Here is a 27,540-nt window from a genome sequence, read left to right as displayed (position 1 = left end):
TTTTTTTTCAGGCAGAGTGGACAGTGAGAGAGAGAGACAGAGAGAAAGGTCTTCCTTTTCCTTTGGTTCACCCTCCAATGGCCGCCGCGGCCGGTGCACTACAGCCAGCGCACCACGCTGATCCGAAGGCAGGAGCCAGGTGCTTCTCCTGGTCTCCCATGCGGGTGCAGGACCCAAGCACCTGGGCCATCCTCCACTGCACTCCCGGGCCACAGCAGAGAGCTGGACAGGAAGAAGAGCAACCAGGACAGAATCCGGCACCCCGACCGGGGCTAGAACCCGGTGTTCCGGCGTCACAGGTGGAGGATTAGCCTATTGAGCCACGGCGCTGGCCGGGAAGGTTTTCTAAGACATTTTTGTGGGGAGGATGTTTTAAGTCATGGGGAAGGATTAGACCCAAGTGTGGAAGTTCCATCCTTGTCTCCCCATGGAGACCCAATCGGAAAGGCAAGGCCCCTCCCTCAGAGGAGGAGAGAAGGGAGAGCCCAGACCTACTGTTCAGATCCAAAGTGGAGGCAGAGAGGGGAGGGTCAAGCAACAGGTGCAGACACGAGGTCACTGGTAAAGGCTTTTGGGGAGCTCAAACTGAGAGCCTAGAGGCCCAAGACCTACATTTCACTCCCAGTTCTGCACATATCTTCTTCTCAAGTCTAGAATGGAGTTGGAGTTCCAGTGACTGGCTTTGCTCCAGCACACAGAGGGACAAATCTGGCGAAGATGCCATGGTCAGTAATGGTGGAGCATTAAAAGTGGCCACCCTGAGAGGAGACGCTCCCATGAGCAGCACTACAGGCCATAGTAGATTTGAAGCTGTATGCCAAGATCAGGGTAAATAATGAATTTTATGAGCCCTCTCCAATAGAATTTCAATCACTATCTCTTCCACTCTGTTCCCTCTGACTGTCTCGTCTAAGGCAGAGGGTAGTGCAGTAAGCAGAAGTGGAGAAAGCACCAGAACCAACAAATGGGGTTCAGTGGATTTTGGAGCCATCCCCCACAACCCACACGCACTGCAATGGAAGGCACTCTTTCTCTCCACCCCTGCTAGACGTACGGGCTATGGGAATGAGGGCTGGGTAAAGGCAAAAGGAGGCCTTTACTCAGCACATTCTTTCTCCTGATTTGAGTTGGAGAGTATGTGCAGCAAAGGGTGCCAGAGTTGAGGAGAACACGTGGAGCAGGAGAGCATGGGAGCATCCTCTCTAGAAAGGAGGCGGGAGCGTCCCCTGCCCTGCTTCCAGATCTCCTGGGGACTTTACTCCCAGAACTGTAAAAGGAATGAGAAGGGACAGGAAGTGTGCAGGGGAGCTGGGGTGAGGGTGGGACAAGCACAGAAAAGGTGGAGATTTAAGGATCCCTTGTGATCCCTGAGATACCCCCGAGAGCATCAGCTCGGGGGCTGGATGAGGAGTCACAGCAGACAGGCTGAATTTTTGCAGGTGCGGAGCCAGGAAAGTGGGGTTCTTCACTGGAGGAGCCACCAATTGATCAATTGATCTGGTTTTTTTTTTTTGGCTGACTGCAGCATCTGAGACTCTGTCTGCTTCATAGGGAGGACATCTTCACCCATAATGCTACGTGGTGTGCCACCTGCTGGGGATCATTCTCTAGGGTCACCCCTCAATCTACAGTTTCATCCACTGCCAGGAAGAGTCCCTCCATGTTCTCCAGCAGAGCTCACTTTTCCGCATTTTCCCTCAGCATTGGGCTCAATGAATTAATGAGGCAGTTCAGGACAGCCATGAGCATCAATTCATTTCCGTTGGAGCTGCCAGTCACATGGAAATAGAGGTCAATCCTGCTTTTGTACACTGCTGTCAGGCCTTCTAAGAGGGCAGTCTCACTGTCAGGCTGATGGGTCTTGTTGAAACTGTTCTTCTCAAAGGCATTTTGCTCCTTGACAGTGAAATAGGTGTCATCATAGTACTTGGCAAAAAGTTGATCTCCATCATTTTCCAGAATCAGGATGGCTTTGACAGTATACAGGGAGGGTCCCAAAATTAGTACCTCTATCTTGCCCCAAGCTGATGCCAACATGGGGTCGCAGAAGCCCTTCAGCATTTCTAATGGGAAAAATATCAAAATGCTTCCTTTCAGTTTTTTTTTGGAGAAATATATAGTATATTATCATTATCTGTAGTCACCTTGCTGTGCAGTAGAACACCAGAATTTCTTACTTCTAATTATAACATAGTACCTGTTTATCAACTTTCCCCCATCTCTCCCTCTCCCTTCCTTTTCTCAGCTTTTGGTAATCACTGTTATACCTTACCTTCTATGACATCACCTCTTACAGACTCAACATGTGAGTGAAATAATGTCATATTTGTCTTTATATGCTTTAAATTCTAATCTTAGTATAATCATCTTCAGTTCCATTCCTGCTATTGCAAACAACAAGATTGTATCCCTTTTATTGCCTGAATAGTATTCCACACACTACATTTCCTTTTTTTTTTTTTTTTTTTGACAGGCAGAGTGGACAGTGAGAGAGAGAGAGAGACAGAGAGAAAGGTCTTCCTTTGCTGTTGGTTCACCCTCCAATGGCCGCCGCGGCCAGCGCGCTGCAGCCGGCGCACTGCGCTGATCCGATGGCAGGAGCCAGGTACTTCTCCTGGTCTCCCATGGGGTGCAGGGCACAAGTACTTGGGCCATCCTCCACTGCACTCCCTGGCCACGGCAGAGAGCTGGCCTGGAAGAGGGGCAACCGGGACAGAATCCGGCGCCCCGACCGGGACTAGAACCCCGGTGTGCCGGCGCCGCAAGGCGGAGGATTAGCCTAGTGAGCCGCGGTGCCAGCCACACACTACATTTCTTTATCTATTCATCAGTGGATGTATACTTTGATTTTTTCCAATATTTGGCTATTACAGAATAGCTTTTCAGTAAACATTGATTTATAGGTTGATTCTACTTGTTTTCTGTTTTCTACTTCATTAATTTTGAATTGGTACTCTGTGCATATGCTAGATGCAGATGCATGGTGCATGCAAATTACTCAACTTCTTCTACCTATAAAAATCAATGAATTGTTCCAATACATACACAATCCTCTTTTGTTATCATTTTAGAATTAAAAGAATTAAAAGCACTTATGTGACAAATGAAAATGTTGAAGTTATGATCATTAGAGTGGCTAATTACCAGAATCATTGATGCCTAAGAAATTAATTGTAGATTAGGGTGTGTGTGTGTGTGTGTGTGTGTATGTGTGTGTGAGAGAGAGAGAGATGGAGAGAGAGAGAGAGATGGAGAGAGAGAGAGAGAGAGAGAGAGAGAGAGAGAGAAGAGGAGGAGGAGGAGGAGGAAAAGAAGAAGGGAAACATTAAAGGAAGAAAACTTGAAAACATGATTATTCTTATAAAATGTGAAATGGAAGAAAACTATGCATAGTCTAGTGTAGATTTTATTTTTGGATTCCTTACATTTTTCACTGAGATTCTAAAAAAACTAGATCAAATAAAAATGAAATAAACATCTCCAATTTTTATTAGGTTAAATTTTCACTGGGTTAACTAAATACAGAGTGGGTGAAATAAGATAGGAAAAGAGGCTAGGAAGAAAGATAATGCTAGAGAGTTTACAGGAACTGTATGAACCTGTTATTTCATCTGTGTACCTCAGCATCTGTCATAATACCTGGGTCATAATTAAGGCTCAGCAAATCTCTTTTGCATTGAGTTGGAGTGGCAAATGTCAACAAAAATAAAACATAGAACAGGTTTTCCATTGTTTTAATATGAAATCTATACCCAGAAATATATGGAGTCTTCAAACAACTTAAAGGAAAATGAATATTATGAATAAACTATGAGTTGATTTAAAAACATTTTGTACCCAAATAAGCTCATATTTTAGTTCCATTTTCCACAAACTTTCTGAGGTACATTTGTATGTCTCTTTAGAATATGTAGTTGCATTAATAGCACTTAAGGTTTTTCTTGATTGCAGCATGTTGTCTTTAGCCAGTGGTTGGCATTTTAGTCTTACTCACCTGTACTTTACATAAAACAAGACAGTTTATATTTATTTAAAAATATAAAATGCTATGATCAATAGTAAATTTAAATGGTAATGGAATTGTCTCTTACAGTGTCATTAAGAGAATAAACATAAATTTCCATTACTTTTGGTACTCTCATCACTAATTTTCATTTTATTCATTTTTCCCAATGAAAACTACATCCTAATACTTAATTAGTATGTGCTTAGCAATGCATTTTATACCCATTTCTGTGAGATGGGTGCTCCTCTTGGATGTCCAGAGTGCTTTGCTGCAGCCAGGGGTAAGTGTTTTGGGCTTCTTCCTGGCTACCACTTGCAGTTAGTAATTGGTCTCTTGATTTTGTTTTTATCTTTTGTGGAAGTAATTCTTCACAGATTTCTACTTACTTGCTTTTCAGAATCCCCCTTTTCATCATTTTGTGCATTAGAATGTAAAGTAAGTTTAAAAATCTAAAAAATCCATCTTGTTTACTTTTGATAGTGTTGGGTTTTATGAAAAAATATGCAGAGGGAAAAATCAATAAAGAAAAAAAGCTATTTTTTCTCATTTGTTTCTGGTAATAGAAAGAACAGTGAGAATGTAGAGAGGACTCATTGCTTTTTGAAAAAGTCTTGGCCCAGCAGTATAACACTATAAATGGAATGCCACTTTCCATTCATACTTCTGCGGCCAGACCTTTACAATGGTCCAGACCTTACTTAGAGGCTGGGAAAATGTAGGTAAACTATTTGTTCAGGAGAATGAATGAATGCTTTTTATTTTTTAAGAATTAGCAGTTTCTGCCACTGTCAGTTTTTTTAAAGGATAGTTGTTACTTAAAATTCTTTCTTTCTTTCTTTCTTTCTTTCTTTCTTTCTTTCTTTCTTTCTTTCTTTCTTTCTCGGGACACACACGGTGGGGGGGAGAGAGAGAGAGAGAGAGAGAGAGAGAGAGAGAATATATATATATATATATATATTTCCCATCCACTGGTATGCCCTCAACAGCTAGGACTGGCCTAGGCTGAAGCCAGGACTCTGGAACTCAATCCGGGTCTCCCACATGGCTGGCAGGGACCCAAGTAATTGAGGCACCACCTGCTGTCTCCAAGGGTGTGCGTTATTATCAGGATGCTGAAATTGAAAGCAGTACCAAGACTGGAACCCAAGCACTGCAATTTGTAATACAGGCTTCCCAAGTAGCTTCTTAATCACAGAGCCAAATGCCTGCCCCTCACAGTCAATTCTTATGGCCCCCGAAGTGCCTGTATGCACCCTTTTTAAAATTTTTAAAAAATTTTTTTGACAGGCAGAGTGGACAGTGAGAGAGAGAGACAGAGAGAAAGGTCTTCCTTTGCCGTTAGTTTACCCTCCAATGGCCGCCGCGGCCGGCACACCGTGCTGATCCGAAGGCAGGAGCCAGGTGCTTCTTCTGGTCTCCCATGGGAAGGGGTAACCTGGAAGAGGGGCAACGGGGACAGAATCCTGCGCCCCGACCGGGACTAGAACCCGGTGTGCCAGCGCTGCAAGGCGGAGGATTAGCCTAGTGAGCCGCGGCGCCGGCCTGTATGCACTCTTGAATCCTTCTTTGACTTTATTCCTTTTTATCTCCCTTACTTAGAACACATTTACCTCCTACTTGAAGGAGAAAACATAATCAATGTCCCAGCCATTATTGCATTTAACTCCAAGTTGTATAATTGTTGATTGTTTGCAATATTTGTCCTCATGGTTCAACAACGTATAAACTGATTAATTTGCCCCTTCCAGCCCCCTTAACGCACAACAATGGAATAGATACAGGATAAATGCAATGAAATCTCAAACTTGGCAGGGAAGAATTGTTGTGGGAAGATAAGATAGGTAGTTAAGGAGAGGAGATGAGGTTTGACAACTACAGCTGAAGTGCTGGACAGCTCTTTGCTGACTTGTGCTGTTGCTCCAGGCAATTCATGGTTTGACAGACTTGACCAACACACCACGGGATAGACAGTTGCAAAGGCCCAAACCTCATGACAAGTCCCCTTCTGTGCTCTATCTAAATTCCCTTCCCTTTCTGTGCACAACCCAAGCCTCACTTTCTGTTCACCACATAAGTAGACCTCCCAGGCACGAACAAATCCCCACTGCCTTCAATGTAGCAGAAAGCACAAGATCTTCAATGTTCCAAACTTGGAACCAGCATTAGCTGGAAATATCCAACAAGGCTGCAGGGTGTACCCACCACTCCCATAACTTTTAAGTCCTTATAATATCATTATAATAAAATAACTAGGGGAGCACTCCCAGTCCCATCATATACCAGATGCCTTGGCACTTCAGATATTTTCTAAAAAGGGCATGGAAATGGGGATGCTTGATCCCTGCCCCAAATTCCAGTCCCTTTTGAAGATTCAGTTGGTCTCCCCCACAGCCATCACCCCCTATAACACTGGAGGGTATAGAGGGAAGGCCTAACTTTGAGGGGGCTCTTTCTTGGTTGGGGTTTTTTTCTTTTGACAAAGACTGTTCCACTGTTGGATGCTCTCCTTGGTGAGGGGCTTTTCTTTGCTGTGGTCTTTTTGCATTTTTGTTGTTTGTTTATGCATTACTTGATTCTTGAGTTTGCATTTTTGTTTTGCTCTGAATAAGTCTTGCTTTCCTGTATCTATTTATCCCTTTGGTTTTGAATTCTTTCATGAATCAAGGGAAGAACCTGCAAAAAAGTGTAGCCAGGAGTCCCATGGCCCACAGCAGGCTGAGTGGCATGCAGCAGTCACTGATTTACTTCAGTGATGGAATTCAACCTGATGTGAACTGCAAAGACTTTCAGCAGTAGGATGAGTTCCCTGATTAGATGCGGGAGCAGCTTTCTTGGCATCTATTCCTTATAATATGCTTCTTTAGTCATATCAGAACAGGGTGTTAGGAAGTATATTTTTGTTGGCTGCACAATTTGGCAGGCTGTAATTGATAAACATGCTGGGACAAGAGATGACTGCTAGCATCGTCCTAGGCAAATAGGACATATGGTTACCATACGTTAGATGAAACATAAATTGACAAATCTATGAAAAGTATGGTAAATACAAGTTGGATACATATGAAGATGGTATTTTATAGCATCTAGATAGGCAGAGATTAAGAAATTTGGCAATATGAAATGTTGTGAGAGATGTAGATAATTATTACACAATACTGGTGAAATGTAAATTAATAGAATTGTTGGAAAAGGAATTTGCTATTATCTTGCAAAGTTGAACATTGATCCTATTGGTTTTGTTTCTCTGGAGAACCTTGATATACTACCTAATCTCTTGTCCTATCATTTTCTTCCTCATTCCATTTCAGTTCTATTTGCCTTTCTGTTTTTCAAAAATGCAAAGTATTTTATGTCTCAGGACCACCACACATTGAATAAGTGCTCTTTTCTCCTGCTGGGACTATTTTCTCAGATGTTTACATGGCTCACACTCTCACTTCATTCACATCCTTTTTCAAATATAACTTCTGTTCTCAAGAAGACTATGACTAACATCCTATATAAAAAGGCCTCTCTGTCATTATTATTTATTCACTTACTCTGATGTATGTAAAATGTCTTGTGCTATGATCTATATATTTATGTTCCCCCTCCCCTATTTCATATGTTCAAATCATAACCCTCAAAGTGATATATTAAAAGGAATACATCATCACCCCCAGTCAAGGTGAAGGGAGGTGAAGAAGGCTCTGCCCTCATGACGGGATTAGTGCCCTTTTATAACAGAGGCCCCAGAGTTCTCCTTGCCCTTATCTGAAGGCAGGACACATTGAGAAGGTGCTGCTATAAGCAAATGGGCCCTCATTAGACATCACATCTGCCAGTTTCTGGGTCTTCCTAGCCTGGTGAACTGTGAGAAATAAGTGCTTTTTTTAAATTTACAAACTACCCACCTTTGCGCAATTTGCAATGTAGAAGCCCAAATGGACTTGGACACCAAATAACAATAAGAGCACAAGCTCTTGAGTCGCACTACTTGAATAAAAATCCTGGCTCTGCGATTATCTCATAGTATGATCTTTGTCAATTTGGTTGAGTTCTCTGTGGCTGTTTCCTCACATATAAAATCGGGATAATTACAACACAGCATGGGGTCGTTGTGAGGACCACAATCCATGGAAACCTCAAGAACAGTGCTGGCAAATAGTGAGCAATCAGAACATGCTTGCCATTATTAGCTGAAATTATTTATTTATGTAAACTCCTCATTCAAATGTAAGTTTCCTGGGGGTAGAGACATTGCCTGTACTCATTGCATTTGCACTAATTGGAAGAGTGTCTATATAAAGTTACTACTCAGAGATCCCAAGATGGCTGAATGTATACAGTGTGTACTGATCACATCAAGGTAATTCATATCACTACTTTTTGTTCAAAGGCTTTGAGCTTCTTTCAGTTATTCCTAAAATATATAATAGGTTACTATGAAACCTCACTGTGTGAACATCAGAACTCATTCCTTCATTTAACTGCATTTTAGTACCTGTTATCCAACATCTCTCTATCTACTATTTTCCTACACTTCCCAGTATTCAACATTCAGGTTGACCTTTTAAAAACCTTTCCATGTGAAAAAACATGCTATTTATCTTTCTGTGATAGCATATTTTAGATCTATGTCAGGGAATGAGATTTCTAGTATTTGCCAAGTTTGCCAATTTTAGTGGAAACCCTTGTCAGTGAGTAGAAAGTAGATCAACGATTAAAATTAGATTTATTTCAATTCTAAAATTCTGTGTCTTAGAAGTCATCTTCAGTAAAAAAATAAAAATCCAAGTATACTAGAATTTAAAACAATATTATTCACTGTGGTAGCTTTTTTGTATACCATATTAGGATAATTTAAGTTATGGCATGTATGATCTGAGATTATTGTCTCATAAGTCAATTGTGAAATTTAATACCTATGAGAGCTTATTGACTACATTATTAAATATTTAAAGCAAAAATGGCTAAAGATAATTTAGCCTTATATTCTTAAGATACTGATTATTCCCATGGCTTTCTTTAAATCACAAAGTTTTATACTGAATGTATTGTAATATTCATTGTCAATAATTTTCAATGCTGTGTCTACAGATTATTTTCTCTTAAATATATTTTTAATCAAAAGAATAGTCTTTTAACAAATGATATGGAGAATACTGGATATCCATTCATGTGCAGAAGAATGAAATTTAGATCCCTATTTTACCCATAATGAACTCAAAACTGATTAAAGACTTAAATGTGGCACTTGAAACTATGAGATTATGAAAACAAAACATAGGGGACTGGCACTGTGGCATAGCAGGTAAAGCTGCTGCTTGCAGTGCTGGCATCCCATATGGGCGCTGGTTCGAGTCCTGGCTGCTGCACTTCCAGTCCAGCTTTGCTATAGCCTTGGAAAGCTCCTGCACCTACGTGGGAGACCAGGAAGAAGCTCCCGGCTTCTAGCTTCAGATCAGCGCAGCTCTGGCTGTTGCAGCCATTTGGAGAGTAAAGCAGTGGATGGAAGACATCTCTCTCTCTCTCTCTCTCTCTCTCTCTCTCTCTCTCTCTTCCCCCCCCCTCTGCCTCTGCCTCTCTGTAACTCTGCCTTTCAAATAAATAAATAAATCTTAAAAAAAGAAAACACAGGGGAAAATTTCAATGACATTGGTCTGGGCAATGGTATTTTGGATATGACCCCCGAAATGCAAGCATCAAAAGAAAAATTAGACAAATGGAATTATATCAAACTAAAATGATTCTGTACAGCAAAGAAAATAGTCAACAGAATGAAGAGAATTCAAAGAATGGAAGAGTATTTGTAAACTACTTACCTGATAAGGGATAAATATCCAAATTACATAAAGAATTCAAACAATTCAATAGCAAGTTAACAAGTGACCTGAAAAGTGGGTGCAGGACTAGAACAGACATTTCTGAAAAGAAGATATACAAATATCTAATAAATATATAAAAAATACTTAACATCACTGATCATCAGGGAAATGAGAATCAAGACCACCTGTTAGAATGGCTCTTATAAAAAAAGACAAAAGACAAAGGGAACCATTGCACATTGTTGATGAGAATGTAAATGTACAGCCATTATGGACAACATATGGCAAGTTCTCAAAAAATTGAAAATAGAAGCACCCCATGGAATCCCACTATTGGGTATATATAAAGGAAATTAAATCAGTATGTTAAGGAGAGATCTGTATTACCATGTTTACTGCAGCACTTTTAATAATAGCTCAGACATAGAATCAACCTAAGTGTCTATTAGTGGGTGAATAAATAAAAATATTATGGTATTTATACACAATGGGATACTATTCAGTCATAGGTAAGGAAATTCTGCAATTGAAACTGTGTGTGTGTAAACTTGGAAAACATTATATAGGTGAAATAAGCTATGCATAGATATACAAGTACTGCATGATCCCACTTATATGTAGAACCTAAAAGAAGATGATTTCATAGAAGTAGGAAATACAATGTAGTTACCAGAGGCTGCGACAATTGGTGGGAAGGTGGGTAGATGCTAGCTAAAGGATATAAATTTGCAGTTAGTTAGGAGGAGTAAGTCCAAGAAATTTATTGTAGAGCATAGTGATTATAAAGAGTGGATGTTAAGTGTTCTCACTACAAAAAATGGCATACATGTCAGATAATGCATATTTTACCTAGCTAGATTTAACCATTTCATGATGCATATATACTTCACAACATGCTGTGCACAAAAAATACATGCAGTTTCATCTATTTGAAATAAATAATTAAATGAGCTAAAATGTACTATTTTTAAGAGTTATTTATTTGTTTGAAAGGCAGAGTTACAGAGAGAGAGAGAGAGAGAGAGAGAGAGAGTGGTCTTCCATCCGCTGGTTCACTCTCCAGTTGGCTGCAACTACCAGAGCTGTGCCTATCCAAAGCCAGGAGCCAGGAGCTTCTTCTGGCTCTCCCACATGGGTGCAAGGACCCAAGAACTTGGACCATCTTCCAGTGCTTTCCAAGCCATAGCAGAGAGCTGGATCGGAAGTGGAGCAGCTAGGATTCAAACTGGTGCCCATATAGGATGATAGCACTGTAGGTGGTGGCTTTACCCAATATGACACAGTGGTGGGCCCCTAAAATTTTCTGTTAATCATCTTAAAATGCTCTTTGCTATTCAATCTTCTTCCAGTATCTTCTTTGAATTCTCAAAGGCAGCCTAAATTTCTTTTATTCTTTTTTTAAACTGATCATATTGTGAAAATCCTTCTGAAAAAAAAAAAACAGGCTATAATTTCCTACCCCAAATATAATCTCTCCATTACCCAGTTTCTACCTTCTTTCTCCCTACTTGACTTCTACAAAGGCAGCTGGAATTTTCTTCTCATGTTTAACATTCTTACTGTTGAGAAATTTTCCTCAAAGTTTATTTCAGTCTTTCATATTTAATTTGAATTTAATATGAATTCTTTTGTTTTTCATCATCAGAAAATGAACAGGAAGCAAACATTGATGTCTGCCTGTAAGATTTTTCTTGCATTTAAAATATTATTAGACTGCTCCTTGACTGATTGAAATTTTTTTTTATTTTTATTTTTTATTTTGACAGTAGAGTTATAGACAGTGAAAGAGAGACAGAGAGAAAGGTCTTCCTTCCGTTGGTTCACTCCCCAAATGGCCGCTACAGCTGGCGCTGCGCCGATGCGAAGCCAGGAGCCAGGTGCTTCCTCCTGGTCTCCCATGCAGCTGCAGGGCCCAAGCACTTGGGCCATCCTCTACTGCCTTCCCGGGCCACAGCAGAGAGCTGAACTGGAAGAGGAGCAACTGGGACTAGAACCCAGTGCCCATAAGGGATGCCGGCTCCGCAGGCAGAGGATTAACCAAGTGAGCCACGGTGCCGGCCCTAAAATTTTTTTTAATACATGTATATATGGCAAGATAGAATCGTTAAAGGGTACCAGGTACTTCTATTTAGCAAGTACAATTTAGTCTCTTCAATAAAAACACAACTTTTCTGCTGTATAATACCAAAGTAATTGCTTAAAAAATCAAACATTCACATCTAAGATACAAACTTAGTACACACAAATATATTAACACAAATAAAGGAGCATACTATCCCTTTTTTACATACATTTCTTTCTGCTAAATATGTTTGGTGGCTTAGCTGAAAGACTTATTAAAAATAAAGATTGGAGTTTTATTATACTGAACTAAGAAGAAAGCAACAAACTCAAATGTTAGGGGGTGAAATTTAAATAGAAACAGCTAATTTTACAGTGAGGAAGAGATACCATGGTGAAATTATCAGGTCAAACTGATACTGGGCAAATAGACTCTAAGGATGCCTCTGTGTTAATGCTTGCTACTATCTCTAAAAGTCTTGACTCTCAGGGCAATTGCAGTTTTATTCCTAATCCAGGCAAATAGAATATTACTGGTACACTTAAAAGTCATCTAAATACATTTTAGAGCTACATAAACATGAAAAGAGCAGAATAAACACTCCAAGAATAGCTGACTGCCTTGGGAACCCCATAAGACAGCCTAGAAGTGATCCTGCAGGGCCAGCACTGTGGTGTAGTGGGTAGAGCGGCTACCTGCAGGGCCAGTATCCCATACGGGTGCTGGTTTGAATCCAGGCTGCTCCACTTCTGATCTAGCTCTCTACTATGGCCTGGAAAAAAGAGTCGAAGGGGCCCAAGTGCTTGGTTCCCCTGTACCCATGTGGGAGACCTAGGAGGAAGCTCCTGGCTCCTTGCTTTGAATGGGCACAGCTTCAGCTGTTGTGGCCATTTGGGGAGTGAACCAGCAGATGGAAGACCTCTCTCTCTCTCTCTCTCTCTCTCTCTCTTTCTCTCTCTCTGTAACTCTGCCTTTCAAATAAATAAATGAATTAATGTTAAAAAAAAAAAAAAAAAAGTGATCCTGCTCCCTGAGCCTTTACCACTCAGGGCCAAGGCCTTCCAGCTAAAGAAGGTTGCTTTTAGTTTGGTTTTGTCTTTGACTTTTTTTTTTAAGATTTATTTATACATTTTTTAAATTTTTTTTTGACAGGCAGAGTGGACAGTGAGAGAGACAGAGAGAAAGGTCTTCCTTTTTTTCCGTTGGTTCACCCCCCAGTGGCTGCTGCGGCTGGCACGCTGCGGCCGACGCACCACGCCGATCCAAAGCCAGCAGCCAGGTGCTTCTCCTGGTCTCCCATGTGGGTGCAGGGCCTAAGCACTTGGGGCATCCTCTACTGGGGCCACAGCAGAGAGCTGGCCTGGAAGAGGAGCAACCAGGACAGAATCCGGTGCCCCAACCGGGACTAGAATGCAGGGTGCCGGTGCCGCAGGCGGAGGATTAGCCTATTGAGCCATGGCGCTGGTGATTTATTTATACATTTGAAAGGCAGAGTTACAGAGAGGCAGAGGCAGATAGAGAGAGAAGTCTTCCATCTACTGGTTCATTCCCCAGATGGCCGCAATGGCCGGAGCTGTGCTGATCCAAAGCCAGGAGCCAGGAACTTCTTCCAGGTCTCCCACGCAGGTGCAGGGCCTAAGGATTCAGGCCATCCTCCACTGCTTTCCCAGGCCACAGCAGAGTTGGATTGGAAGTGGAGCAGCATGGACTCTAACTGGCGCTCATATGTGATGCTGGCACTGTAGGTGGCAGCTTTACCCGCTACGCCATAGTGCTGGCCCCTGTTTTTGAATTTTGATTTTACTTTAGCTTATGGTTTTCCTGGTTGCTTGTGTTTTGGAGAGAGGAAGTAATAAACAGTGCACTTAGAATAAAGTAAAGAGGCCGGCACCACGGCTCACTGGGCTAATCCTCCGCCTGCTGTGCCGGTACTCTGGGTTCTAGTCCTGGTTGGGGCGCCGGCTCTGTCCCAGTTGCTCCTCTTCCAGTCCAGCTCTCTGCTGCGGCCCAGGAAGGCAGTGGTCTAACTCTGCCTGTCAAAAAAAAAAAAAAAAAAAAAAAAAAAAAAAGAAGTAAAAAAGCAGAAAACCCTCTACTTGAGACCAACTCATTGCTAACAAAATGGACAGAATATACTTTAAAATAAAAGATTTTATTTATTTATTATTTGAGAGGTAGAGTTATAGACGGTGAGAGGGAGAGACGAGAGAAAGGTCTTCCTTCCATTGGTTCACTCCCCAATGGCCACAATGGCTGGAGCTGTGCCGATCCGAAGCCAGGAGCCAGGAACTTCTTCCAGGTCTCCCACGTGGGTGCAGGGGCCCAAGGACTTGGGTCACCTTCTACTGCTCTCCCAGGCCATAGCCGAGAGCTGGATTGGAAGAAGAGCAGCCGGGACTAGAACTGGCACCCATTTGGGATGCCAGTACCTCAGGCAGAAGATTAACCTACTGCGCCATGGCACCAGTCTCCAGAATATACTTTTTAAGAGTAGAATTGAAATCCAAAATCTGTGAGATAAAAATTGAAGAGTTCCTATCAGGTTAGTTTTTGTTAGTTTGTTAATGGCTGCAACCAGAGTGAATTTTATTCCTGAATATTAAAAAGGTCTGCAAGTATAATGCAGGACAAATGTCAGTTTAAATACATTATAATGAATGAAAGGTTTGATAGAAGACAGAAGATCAGCAGCTGAATGTTCCATGTTTTCTAATATACTTTCTGGAAACTACAGACTTCTAAAGCATATTTCAACCACTGGCAAATTCTTGAATAAATTATTAAAAGGTTATATGGACATGTGTAAGTATTAAACATTAATAGTCAGTCTGTCCTTATTCAGAATAAATCATTGAAGTTAACATAATACACTTTTCTGATGGCAAGGTTGGCACAAACAGATTATGTTTGGGTTGCAGAGAGCTATTTGAAGTTTTTAACGATGTGTTTACTAATTATATGGAGAAATGTTATTTGGAGAATTTACAACTAAGTGAATTAATACCTTGATAAAAAATGAGAACCAAAATGTGTCAGGAAATAGATCACATTCAGTCATAAGAAATGATCTATGCTGATTCTTTCTTCAAAATTTTGAATGGGATAATTTAATATATGGTTAGAAATTTCAGGGATAAACAGAGCGTTTGGAAATAACTAATATTCTAGAGAACATAAACAAGATCCAAAATATGCAATAGTTTATACTAATAAATTAAGGAAGATAACTTTTTTAGAGGAGAGTTTCAACTACTACTACAGGTCCTAAGATTCACATACAGTAAATGCAAAATTGTGCTTTGACTAACAGTTTCTTTGCCATTCTGCTAAGATCTTTGCTTCTCAGGGTAACAATACAAGGAGGCAGTAAGAGAAGGCTGTACAACTACAAGATGCAGGTGAAGGACAAGAAACAAATTAAGTTCCTCAGGCTGACAGCCAGCAAGAAATTTTACTGAATACAACAAGGAGTCTTGGGTAAAGAACCATGAGCAAAAAGAAGTTAGCTTAGAGGAAGGAACAGATAGAATAGTATGGGAGTAATTGCTAAGGAAAGGAAACAGGAAAAGAGTGAGAGACTTCAGAGACAGGGGAGCAGGCATTCTTATAACATGATTCTTCTTTTTGCTCCAAGTTTCAGAGACTACATAGAAGGGGGGGTGGCTTGAACCATGTTAAACATGCTGTCATTAGCATCTAGGTAGAGACTAGACCATCTGTACAACAGAGGAAACACAAGGCCACAGATCATTATATTTTAGGAGATATGGATGTTCTTCCTGCTACCATGAGGTTGGCTACTTCAAAAACACAAAGAGCTGATACTTTCAATGAAAACAATTGTGTACCATGCATGGTACTAGGCTTCAGGGAGGAATACAAAAATATGCAGGAAACCCATTCAATAGGCACAAAATTTAATAGAAGTTGCCATGCATACTGGATCCAAGGCAGTATATGCTGAATTCCATAAGGAGAATAAACACAGTACTACATATGTCCAAAAGATAACAATACTCCTTCATCTGGGCTTATGAAGAAGTCTTACTGGAAGCAGTGGCATTTGGCAGAGTTGAAGTTGGTAGACTGGGCTTTCCCTGGATATAAGACAACATTTCATTTGAATAATGCTGGGATACCCCATAATACAGAAATAGTATGTGGCAACAGTCAGGTCTCTTCTGTTTTCTCTCCAGATCCTGTTCCACCATTCTCTAGTCTGGTCTTCCCGGAGGCTGGCCTGTGTGGACTGCAATACTCTCTTTTTGGTTTCCAGTTGGTTTCAGCCAATATGAGGCAGAAGCATGACAGGACAAGGCAAAAAGAGAATAAGATCAGAGACTGTGTTGCCCCAACTTCGTCCCTGCTGGGTCGACCAATTTGTCTGTCCGTGTGTTTGTCTCAAAAGCCAGATCCTTACATAGGACCCCCTCTGCACAGTTCTCTCGCAGACTCAGGATTTGCTTTTCCACCTTGCTCCATTTAGCTTAGGAGAGTGAAGACTCTCATCTGACACCAGCTTTGGGGTGCTCTGCTAACCCTCGTGGCTTTCATAGAACTCTACACTGTGATGAATTCTTTTATTAAACTCTGATCAATCACCCACTTTCAGTGTGCCATTTCTTTCCTGGCAAGACCCTGGCACATAAATCACCTTCTGGGTGTCATATTCACATTGCTAAGCTGGAGACTCCTAGCAAGCATTGCCATTCAAAGCTCTGCCTAGTATTGGAGGTTTAAGACTTCAATCATACCATAGGAGGGTACTTGAAAAAGTTTAGGAAAGTGGGATTAAAAGATAGGTTTATATGCTCAAGCTGACTTGCCCCAAACGGTAGAGTTAGAAACATACCAGGGGATTTCAATTCAATCTCATCAAGGTGGCATGTACCAATGCCATCTCACTAGTCCCAGTGATCAATTTCTGTTCACAATTGATTATAATGATAGGACTAAGAACCAGAGGGATCACATAAACAAGACTAGTGTCTGCAAATACTAGCTGATAGAATAAAAAAGGGAGAGAACGATCCAACATGGGAAGCGAGATACACAGCAGACCCATAGAATGGCAGATGTCCTAAACAGCACTCTGGCCTCAGAATCAGCCCTTAAGGCATGCAGATCCGGCTGAAAAGTCCATGAGAGTATTTCAGGCATGGAAAGCCAAGACACTCTGGCAAAAAAAAAAAAAAAAAAGACCTAAATGAAAGATCTCCGCGAGTGAGATCCCAGTAGAAAGAACAGGTCATCAAAGAAGGAGGTTCCTTTCTCTGAAGGGAGGAGAGAACTTCCACTTTGACCATGGCCTGGTCTAAATATGATCAGAGTCAGCAAACTCAAAAGGCTTCCATAGCCTTGGCAACTCATGACAAGAGCCTAGGGTGATTACTGATGCCATAAACAAGAGTGTCAATTTGTTAAGTCAACAACAGGAGTCACTGTGCACTTACTCCTCATGTAGGATCTCTGTCCTTAATGTACTGTACATTGAGATTTAACGCTATAACTAGCACTCAAACAGTATTTTTCACTTTGTGTTTCTATGTGGGTGCAAACTGTTGAAATCTTTACTTAATATATGCTAAACTGATCTTCTGTATATAAAGAGAATTGAAAATGAATCTTGATGTGAATGGAAGGGGAGAGGGAGCGGGAAAGGGGAGGGTTGCGAGTGGGAGGGAAGTTACGGGGGGGAGGGAAGCCATTATAATCCATAAGCTGTACTTTGGAAATTTATATTCATTAAATAAAAGTTAAAAAAAACTTTGGAAATGCATGGAATTTTTTCATAATATGGCTTTAACATGTGCCTTTGAAGACTCCTCATATAAAGATTCTTAGGAGTGTGCTGATTTTAAGCAATGAGCAGAAGCAAATACATCAGAAGTTGCACAAGTCTTGCCCTTTTCTTCATCATGATTAGTAACTTTGCATGCATATTCAGAATCAGAAGGACAGATGTGTAATGCAGCCCCTAGATTTGCACTGCTAGACCAGACTGAAGTGACAAGCAATTCCTTAGTCAGCCAGAGAATAGAGAAATGACCCGTGCTTAAGTGTGATCCCATCTCCTTGCGGCTGCTGCCACTACTGCATGCTCCGATGATTCCCCACTGCTCACTATCCTGAAAGCAGCCCCCCAAAATGAAGCACAGTCTTATGCCTTAGGTAATAACAACAAAATCAAGTAGACTTATAAATTTCAGAGAATCTGTTGTTTTGCTTTGTTGAAATGTTGCAATGGCAGCCTCAGTATTATTGGTAGTAGCATATATTCCTTGGGTTCGGGCATGTCTTTATTTTTGTATTATATTTCTTTCTTTTGTCTACTCCATCTGCCCTCCCTCCCTGTTTCTTGGCAACCAAAGTCTCAAATCTGTGCCTGTAGGAGACTCCACTGGATGTGCAGAGAGCAGATGAGGTTCACATCACTGTAGTACACTTCCAGTAGTTTATAATTAAGATCTAGACCTCCCTTCTGCCATTTCCACTTCAGATGCATTTTTAATGGTTGTGTCTTCCCAGGCTCCAACCTCCCATCAGGCTGCAGGTTCTCTACTGCCCTATGTCCCTTTGCTCTCCCTCATATCTCCTCTATGGGGTTTTCACTTCTGAATGTCCCTCCAACTCCTTCCTGCCCCCAATTCTGTTTATTTCTCAGGCAGAGAAGTTTAGCAATCTCTGTCTCACTGCAGTCCAGATGGCCTCATCCTGGTAATGACACACATCTTTTAAGGAGACTTCCCTGCTGCCACGAGGCCTTTTACATTTCAGAGCTTGGAATTTCCAAGTCATTTGTTGAAACTTCTGCTCCATTTTCCAGCATAAAGCAGATGACAAGGTTCTTTCACAAGGTGATCCAATCCTGGCTTACAGGTACAATCGATACCATAGATTCAGAGCTCTTGGTGTGGCTTTCTGCACACGTAAGTGCTCAATAAATGTTGCTGATGATTCTGGCTTCAGTGATCAGAAGAGCTCACATTGAACCAGTTTTTTTTTTTTTTTTTTTTTAAAAAAACAACAACTGTGTTTGAGTTGCAGGATAATAATTGTACAAGCAGATTATGACTAGGGAAAACTCCTTCCAGGATGAATTGAATGCACTTTTCATTTTTGATTTTTAATCTGCAAACTAGTGTTCTTTTACAGGCTGACTTGTATCCCCTCCTCCAAATTCATATGTTGAAGTCCAAAATATTAGTACCTCAGGAGGTGACTGTATTTGGAGATATTCTTTGAAGAGGTAATTAAGTTAAAACCTATTAAGGTAGGCTCTAATCCAATATGACTGGTGTCCTTACAAGAGGGGAGAACAGAGGATGGATGTTTGGTGCAGTGGCTAAGTTGCCTTTGGGACACCTGCATGCCATGTCAGAGTGCCTGGGTTCAAGTTCTGCCTTTGCTTTTGATTCAGCTTCCTGATAATGTGCACCCTGAGAGAAAGCAAGTGATGGCTCAAGTACTTGGGTCCCTGGCATCCATGTAAGAGACCCAGAGTGAGTTCTGGGTTCCTGGCTTCTGCCTGCCTGTCTCTGGCTGTTGCAAGCAGTAGTGAGTGAATCAGAGGATGGAAGACTTCTTTCTGTCCCTCTGCCTTTCAAATGAAAGAAGGAATGAAAGAAAGAAAAAGATAGAAAAAAGAACAAAAGAAAAAAAAAGAAAAGGTGATCAGTGCACAGATACTGAGGAAAGACCACTCAAAGACACAGGAGGAAATGCTTATAATTCAAGGAAAAGAAACTAAACCTGCTGCTGACACCTTAATCTCAGACTTTTGGCATACAGATTGTGGGGAAATAAATTCTATTGTTTCAGCCACCCAGTCTGTGATATTTATTACAGTAGCCCTTCCATACTTTCTAGGAATAGGGCTCTTTATTGGGGGTGGGGATTGACAGAACTCTTTACAAGACTGATGATCTCAGGAAGAGGGTAGGGTGGGAAGTATCACTATGCTCCTATATATGTATATATATAGAAGTATCACTATGCTCCTATATATGTATATATGAAACACATGAAATTTGTTCACCTTTAAATAAAGTTACAAAATTAAAACATAAATACCCCCCCCCCCCAATAATCATGACTGTCTGTTGGATTATCTTCCCTAAAATCTGCAAATAGATTCAAAATCAAGTATTGGCATATAATTTCTGGGGATTCATGGATCTTTTGATCCCAGACTCATGGTTAAGATTCTCTGTGTTTAGTATCAAATGGTTCTGAGGAATATGCATGAAAAGCTGCTGGACCAGGAACAAAAGATTCATAAGTGATTTACTTGGCCTCAAGTGACTGGTGCAAGAGAGACTGCCATTACTTGTGTGACCTAAAAGCAAACAACATTGAGTTGTTCCTTAGTATCTTGGTGGGAAGATTGGTTCCAGGAACCTCCAAATACAAATATCCACAGACATCCAACTCTCTTTTATGGGAAATGGTTTAGTATTTGCATGTAGTATATGCAGTCCTCCTGTATACTTAAACCATCTCCAGATTATTTATAATACTCAATACATTGTAAATGTTAAGTAGACAGTTGATATACAGTATTTTTAGGGAATAATAACAAGAAAAAATTCTTTGCATATTCAATACTTATGAAATTAAAACATTATTTTTTGAAAGAGAGAGAGAGAGTCGGCGCCGTAGCTCACTAGGCTAATCCTCCGCCTTGCAGCGCCGGCACACCGGGTTCTAGTCCAGGTCGGGGCGCCGGATTCTGTCCCGGTTGTCCCTCTTCCAGGCCAGCTCTCTGCTGTGGCCCGGGGGTGCAGTGGAGGATGGCCCAAGTGCTTGGGCCCTGCACCCCATGGGAGACCAGGAGAAGTACCTGGCTCCTGCCATCGGATCAGCGTGGTGCGCCGGCTGCAGCACGCCAGCCGTGGCGGCCATTGAAGGGTGAACCAACGGCAAAGGAAGACTTTTCTCTCTGTCTCTCTCTCTCTCTGTCCACTCTGCCTGTCAAAAAAAAAAAAAAAAAAAAAGAGAGAGATAGGGAGAGATACAGATAGAAATAGACATCTGTGATAACTAATGGAGCACCTAAAAGAAAATCTGTAGAAATGAAATTGACACTTTGAGAAGCAATGACTTGAATAGCCCTTGTCCTGAGTGTTGAGGAACAGTTTGTTTTTTTTTTTTTCCTCTTCTTCATACTATTTGTTGAACTCTTTACTTAACATACAGTTAATCATATGTGTATAAAATCAACTGAAAATAGATCTCAGTAAAAAATGAGTGGGAATAAGAGAGGGAGGAGGACGTTTATAACTATAAAACTGTATAGTTCTGCATAAATTCCTATGGGCTTACTTCTAAGGGTACAGTTTGAAAACTTGTCATGGGACCCCAAATCCCATTGAGCTGGGTGGTAAAAATGCCATCTTAAGTGTTAAAGTGACCACATTAAGAGTTAAAATTAGCATATAGATAGGATTAAGGATTAAAGGGATCATATAAATAAGATCAAGGGTCTGGTAATAATAGAGTTAAAAGGGATGAATGCTCCAACATGTGAAGCAGTCCACACAGCAGACCCACAGAATGACAATCTCTTTAAATAGCACTCTGACCTCAGAATCAGCTCTTAAGGCATTCTGGTCTGCCTGAATTCTTTTTGAGCTAAAATATATGATTTGATCCAATAAAGTGTTGTTAGATGAGTAAAATTGAGGGGGTGGGAGGACATATATATCTAAAACATATTGTGAGGAAAGGGCTGTCAAGGTGGAAAAGCTTGGAGCAGGGGCTAGATAGTGACTTGTTTGGGATGAAATAAAGGAAACTCTGGTGGTAGGTGGGACGTTGAACTTTTTGCACGCTTAACATCTACACTTTGTTGTAGTGTAGCAGGTAAAGCTGCCTCCTACGATGCTGGCATCCGATATGGATGCTGGTTCAAGTGCCTGCTGTTCCTCTTTTCATCCAGCTCCCTGCTAATGCCCCTGAGAAAGCAGTGGAAGATGGCCCGAGTCCTTGGGCCCCTTCACCCACGTGGGAGACCTGGAAGAAGCTCCTGGCTCCTGGTTCTGGACCAACCTAGTTTTGGCCATTGTGGCCATTTGGGTAGTCACCAGCTCATGGAAGATTTCTCTCTGTGTCTCCTTCTCTCTCTCTGTAAACTCTGCCATTCAAATAAACAAATAAATCTCTCTAAAAAAAAAGACTATACTCTAGTGGTTTGGGAAATGATATATGTAAAGTAAAATGCTGTGGCAGAATGTTCCATGTTATAAGAAGGCAAACTGGTCGTGGAATTCAGACAAGACTGCCTTTTGTATGTGAATTTCTCACTCTGATTTCCTTTCCTTTGTCATCTAGCCAACTGCATCAGACTAAGGGCAGCATAATCAGTGTAAGGTTAAATCTCAGGGAACATGAAGAGGTGGATGCTGTCAGGAAACCAAAACGCTGCCTTGCAGCACAGCCAGCCAGGAAACCAACTAAAGATCTGCATCAACTGTTGAGGGAGAAAAGGGAAAGGATGCTACCAGGGCTTTGGCCAGTCATGTAACAGGCCATTTCCACACCCATCACTGTTTGTGTCTGGAGAGTTCTCACAGCAACAGACAGGTTGTTCCTGGCATTTTCCATTTTGTGTGAAATACACACTGTTGATTTTTAGTTTACAGCATCACCTCAAAAGATAGCTATTCTAGAAAAAAATTTTTTTGACAGGCAGAGTTAGACACTGAGAAAGAGAGAGAGACAGAGAGAAAGGTCTTCCCTCAGCCACTATGGCTGGCGCTGCGCTGATCCGAAGCCAGGAGCCAGGTGCTTCCTCCTGATCTCCCATGCGGTGCAGGGTCCAAGCACCTGGGCCATCCTCCACTGCCTTCCCGGGCCACAGCAGAGAGCTGGACTGGAAGAGGAGCAACCGGGACAGAATCTGGCACCCCAACGGGGACTAGAACCTGTGGTGCTGGGACTGCAGGCAGAGGATTAGCCAAGTGAACCACGGTGCCATCCTATTCTAGAACATTTTTACATGCATACTCTAAATCATTAAAAAATAGAAGACAGCTTCCTTAAAAGAAATGAAATTTTCCCCATAAAATCTGTTACTCTGTAATTTAAAATTTATAATATTTTCAGACAAATATTAAGTCTTAACCACTAGCTAACCTTCCACATTAAAATTATTATTTTTAAAATAACAAATTTGGAGATAAATATTATTTATCAGTGCCCACTAAACTCCATAAAGATTTTTTTTCCTGGGTTTTGGAAGTGAAAGGATAATTGTTAGCAGGCGATTGATTAAGCTAAGAATGTGCTAGGCACTTCACATACATTTTTTCAGTTATTCTTCATAAGAGCCATATCAAAGTATTCATATTTAGAAACTATTTTATTATTGACAGAAGTGGAATACCAATAATCAAGCAATTTGCCTAAAATTGTACACCAAACTAAGTAATAGACCTAGAATTAAAAGCCTCTGACTCTATACTTACTTGTGTATTTTTATGGTCTTGTTCAATAACTTTAAGTTTGTCCCTTTGAATTGTCTTTGGGTTTTTTCTCCTGTTATTACCCTGCACCCATACTCATATCCCTTCTCCAGTTGTATCCTAAAGCAAAATCATTTAATATAGTACTCAAGGGTTTTATAAATATGTATTTTTCCTATGCAGATTTTCTGGTAGATTTTTTTCATATAAATAAATGTAAACTGTTGAGCAAATTAAAATACGATTTTTTTTTCCAAAACACTTCCTGCAGTCTGCCCTAGAGAAGCCCAAAAACATACTTTCAAGTAAAAATATTGATACTATCATTTACCCCAGGGAGTAATGTACAAAACACCTTTTATTGGATATGTTGAAAGATCGCATGGATGTCTTTTAAAAGGTAAGCTGTCAGCCTTTTTTTGTTGGTTTGAAAGTATATTTTAAGAACAGACAAACTTTGATTACTTAGATTAGCCTTGGAATAGACTTAGACAGGAAGATGGCAGTGGAAACAAAAAGAAAAACAAAGAATAATCATCTAAGTTAAGCAGTCATATAAATTTTTTTCGTACAATGATATAAAACCCAATTGCAAAGTGAGGGGACTTCTAAATCATTCTATCTCAAGTGCCTTGGGTGCACTCACAATATTTAAATTCATGCTTTGTCACTGGTCTACTCTCTTCAAGCAGTAGCAAATATTCGCCTATCATAAATTATGGGGTGCCCCATGCACACATAGAGTGGCTAATGGCAAGAAGGAAAAAGTAAGTATAGCCACCAAACCTGCAAGTCAGAGCCAAGGAGCAATAGCAATATGCTAAGGCTGACTATAAGAAAATTTTCAACCTCTAGAAAACTTTCAGTCATGATTTTTCTTTTTAAAATCTAATTTGATTTTGTATTCTTCCAAATGCTCGCTGCAAAAGCTTTGAACTTAAATATTTATCTGCTGCTCCTCCGCACGCGGAGGAGCCGCACCGGACCGGACGCTTGTTGTTCCCCTTTTTTACAAGTCTTTTCTATAGTAAAGTAAGAATAAGTAAACAGTGAACTCCCAAAGCAAGAATGAGTAGAGAGAAATGAGAAAGAACGAAGCAACGAACTTCCCCGCGAACTCTCCAACGCACTCTCCAACCAACCCACACCACCATGCCGTCTCTCTCCTCCTATACAGTCCTCTCCACCAATCTCAACTCTGCTACCCACACGCTGAGCACGCTGCTCTCCTCCAATCAGGAGCAGGTCCTGCTGTTTATTGGTTGAACTGGAGGCAGCTGTGTAGAAGCTGTTTCCTCCTCTCCCAATGCCATATTGTGGGAGAGCAGATGCATAGAATAAGTCTTAATTCCAGTAACTTAGCCTAGTCTCAGTTGCTCCCCACATTTATCCTTTTTTTTTCTCATGCTACACATTAAATTCAACAGTAAATTCTGGATTTCTGCTTTCAAATCACAGGTGGAATCCACTTCTTGGCTTGTACCACTACCCATGCTGAACTCTGTCTCAGCCACTTCCATCTTTCATGTAGATTATTTCAGCAGCCTCCATCTTAGTCTCTCTGCTTCTCCTACACTGTATAGTGTGTCCTCAACAGAGCAATCACAATGATCCTTTCAAAACATAAGAAAGATGATGTCATATTTGCTCCTAACTTTCAAGGACTCCCCATCTCATTCATGGAAGAAGCCAAAAGACTTATCTGAGCTGACAGCATTGCACATAATTTACCCACCTCTGCTTCACCACCACTCCTTTGATCTTTTCTTTCATCGCTCTCTTTTGTTTCCACTCCAACCCCGTTGGCCTTCTTGCTCTTTCTCCACCATATCTAACTCCTCCTACCTGAGAGAATTTGCAGCATTTGTTGTGTACATGAAATTCTGTATCCAGTCCCTTCTACCTAAAGATGCCTTCATGGGTCTTGCTCTCATTTCTCTAAGTTCAAATATCAAATGATAGGATTGCTTTTTTAAAATTAATGGATAGTATTCCATTGTAGATAGTATATACCATGTTTTCTTTATCTATTTGTCCACTTAAGGACATGTAGATGTGCTCCATGTCTTGGCTGTTGTGAACATAGAAGTGCAGCTATCTCTTCAATGTACTGAATTCAGTTTCTTTTGGTTATGTACCAAGATATGGCATTGCTGGATCAAATGGGAATTCTATTTTTAATATTTTGAGGAAAATTTCATTCTTCTGAGTATGGATACTCAGTTTTCCCAATACAGCTGCTTTAGAATGTTTATTGTACATGTTTTTTCACCTCCTTGGATAAATATTCTCGTTAATCTTGGTCCTTGTGGCTGCTCATCGATGCCTACTCATTTGAAGCAGTGGGTAGTTATTCCAGTCTTTCAAACACCCAGACTGGGTTTGCCTGGGAGGGTCTTTAAACAGTAACCCTGTCCATGGATTCTGGGCAGGCCATCTGGTGTGGTTCCTAAGCCCTGGGATGCCACAACTGGAATGGCATAGGGCTGGAAATGCGTGGCCACTGAGGCTGACCATGCTTGAAGCCCATGGTCATTGAGGCTGTGGTAGCACTGGGCAGTGCCTGAAGCCTGTGCCTACCTAGGCTTTCCTGTTTGTAGGTTTGTCTGAGAACCAGACAACCTGGAGTTGGAGCAACTCCTGGCTGCTGGAGTTGGCCAGTGGTGATGTTGTCCTGGTATCAAGTCCTCCTCACAGGGGCCCCATTTTCTTGCGTGGCACTGGGGCAGATCTGGATGTACCAGCTTGGAGACAGAGGCTTCAAGAGTCTGCTGGTACTGGGTTGTATTGTGGCAGTCAATGTTGGGTCCAAGACAAAGTTCTATGCTCACTTCTGTCTTTTCTGTCAGTCAAATGGTGTCTCCATTCTGTGCTACTTGGGGTTAAGGATGGGTGATGCAGCTAGTGTAAAACTGTCCTTCTTCCTTTCTTTAATATATTGCTTATTATTGTGCTGTTACCAAGCAGTGTGCTCTCTCACCTGGTTTCTTTAGCTCTTGCAAAGATATATTTGTATGTGTAGAAAGTTGCTTGAAATGATGTTTCTGGAGGAGAACATCTCTGGTCAGTTCCATTCCACCAGCCTGTTCTGCTTTCTGAATGTGATTTCATGAATAAATCCTTTTAGCAATTCAGTTTCAAGTTTTTTTTTTTTTTATAAAAATCATGCTTTTTATAATTAAGCCAATGTGAGACATATGTATTAAGCATGGCCACACAGAAGGCTCTTCAGGGTTTGATAACAACTTGCATATTGTTAAATGCAGGCATTGGTGTTTAAGGATAGATCTGCCCACTCTGAATACTCAGGGTGGGTTTATGTAAATTGAAGAACTTCTTCCACCTCACTCAAGGCCCCTAACATCCTCCTGCAGCATTACTTTGTGGAAGTAATGGGAGCCTGTCTCCATTTGTAGTTTTATGGCTGCCTCACAAAAGGCTGATATTTCATTCGGATCATTTAATATCAAGTTCTCCAGGTCATACAGTAATACCAGGTAGCACCCTTACATGTAGGCAAGATGCCTCCCATCTTTGGATATTGTTATGAGTGAATTTTGTCTCATTTCATATGTTAAGAAGCTGACCCCTAGTTCCTACGAATATCATTGTATTCAGAGACAGAGACTTTAAAGAGATGATAAATGTAAAATTAAATTCTTAATGCAGGCTCCGATCCAATACAACTGATGTCCTTATAAGAAGAGATTAGGGTACAGAAAACATAACCATGTGTGAACACAGTGAGAAGGCAACCATCTGCAAGTCAAAGAGAGAGGCCTCAAAAGAAATCAACACTGCTGACACCTTGATCTTGGATTTCAGCCTCCAGAATTATAAGGGAATGCATTTCTGTTGGTTAGTCACCTAGTCTATGTTATTTTGTTGTGATAGCTCTAGCAAATTTATATGTCTCATGCCTCATTCTGGCTTCCTCTTGCTGTTTGTTTCTAGGAAACAAATAAAATAGAAGTCTGTTGGACCAAGGATACAAACTCACTTAACAGGTAGACACATCTGGTGCCTATACCTGCCTCTAAGTCATGCTCTGAGAAATGAAATTCCATAAGTAATTGGCACAAGCCCACTTTCTCTGTCTAATCAGTCCTAGTAAGGGTAGACCTGACCACTGATTGGTGCACCTGCATACGTAGCTATAACTGTGTGGGAGGATTGTTAGTGGAGCTTGGTCATGTAAGC

General features: G+C 41.1%; 1 pseudogene; it reads right to left on the bottom strand.

Annotated features, from left to right (window-relative positions):
- Positions 1–1,465: 1,465 nt before the first annotated feature.
- Positions 1,466–27,540, bottom strand: part of LOC100344931 (coatomer subunit zeta-1 pseudogene) — a 43,446-nt pseudogene continuing 17,371 nt past the window's right edge.

This window comes from Oryctolagus cuniculus, chromosome 8 (assembly GCF_051225735.1).
Source record: "Oryctolagus cuniculus isolate XC-2025 breed Fujian yellow rabbit chromosome 8, ASM5122573v1, whole genome shotgun sequence".
NCBI classification, from domain to species: Eukaryota; Metazoa; Chordata; class Mammalia; order Lagomorpha; family Leporidae; genus Oryctolagus; species Oryctolagus cuniculus.
Note: the sequence above shows the minus strand (reverse complement) of the source record. Positions and strands in the feature narration are given on the sequence as shown.